Source organism: Pterocles gutturalis, unplaced genomic scaffold (genome assembly GCF_000699245.1).
Source record: "Pterocles gutturalis isolate BGI_N339 unplaced genomic scaffold, ASM69924v1 scaffold35178, whole genome shotgun sequence".
In the NCBI taxonomy this organism is placed as follows: Eukaryota; Metazoa; Chordata; class Aves; order Pterocliformes; family Pteroclidae; genus Pterocles; species Pterocles gutturalis.
Window position 1 is genome coordinate 6436 of NW_010121607.1, and position 1200 is coordinate 7635.

Consider the following 1200-nt stretch of genomic DNA (forward strand, 5'->3'; position numbering starts at 1 on the left):
GTGGGGATGTTTCCCCCTGCCCTCGGTCCCCAAAGCAAGGGGATATTTTGGGTGGGGGGGAGGTGTCTCAGGGGCGGGTTAGGTAGGTGGCATTGGGAATTCCAGGTGTTCCAGCAGGTATTGGCATCTCATAGAGGGAAAAGTCCTTGTAATACACGTGCTGGGAGACTTTCAAAGTCAAATCTCAAGCGTTCAAGGCATCAGGCTGCTCCTGCAGCCAGCAGGATTCTACCTCCCAGGTTCCAGCAGCCGGGGGCTCGGGAGGTGTGTTCAGAGCCCACCCAGGGCTGGCTCCAGATGGTGGCACGCGAGGTGCCAGCCAAGGGGGCCAGTGGGGAGAGGAGAGGAGAATGCTGTCCGGACATTTACTTAGTTTCTGGCCATTATCTGCCTTTCTCCCCCTCCTCCTCCTCTGGCTGATTCTTCCCTCCTGGTCTGCCACTGGCGATGGGAAGAATACGTGCCAGTCCCCATGAAGATCCGAGTCCAGACGTCCATCCTCCTTTAGAAAACATCTGAAGTCAAGGACGTGCATCCCTACAAGTAAGGGAAACAGCTTTAATTTTTTTTTACATTTCCAATACTGGATGGAAACCCAAAAATAGAACCAAAGAAGTTTCTTTGAAACATCCCTCCCTCCTCTCTAGCGTGACAGCCCTTGAGTTGCTCAAGGGAGGTGTGTTGTGCCTTGTCAACTCAAGGCCACCGCTGTTTGAAAGCGAGACGCCGTCCTCCCCTGCGCCCCAGTGTTCTCAGATGCGTGTGAGCGGCTCCGACGCCTGCGTTGGGAGCAGCCGAAGCGGGACCATGACGGCTGCTCTCAGGGTGCTCTCGCTGTGCCTGCTGCTGCTGCTCCCCTCGGCAGCACCCACGCGAAAGGGGAGCGCGGGGGAAAGGGTTTCCCCCACGAACCGGCTGAAGCTGAACCTGCCGGAGGAGCCGGGACTTGGGGCAGAGGAGAGACAGAGAGAAAATGTGAGTGTGCAGGATGGAGCGAGACCCAGCCCGGCAGCAAGATCCAGGATGAGTGTTGCTACTCGGCTCTTCTCGAAGCCTGACCCAGGAGCAAAATGCCTCCAGGGGATGGCTGAGGACGGGGACATGGGCTGGTCCGGCTCCAGGCTGCACCTGTGGCCGCTGGGGGGGCTGGAGGGGCCCGTGTGCCGGGTGAAGATGGACCAGGACGGGCCGACCCCCCGG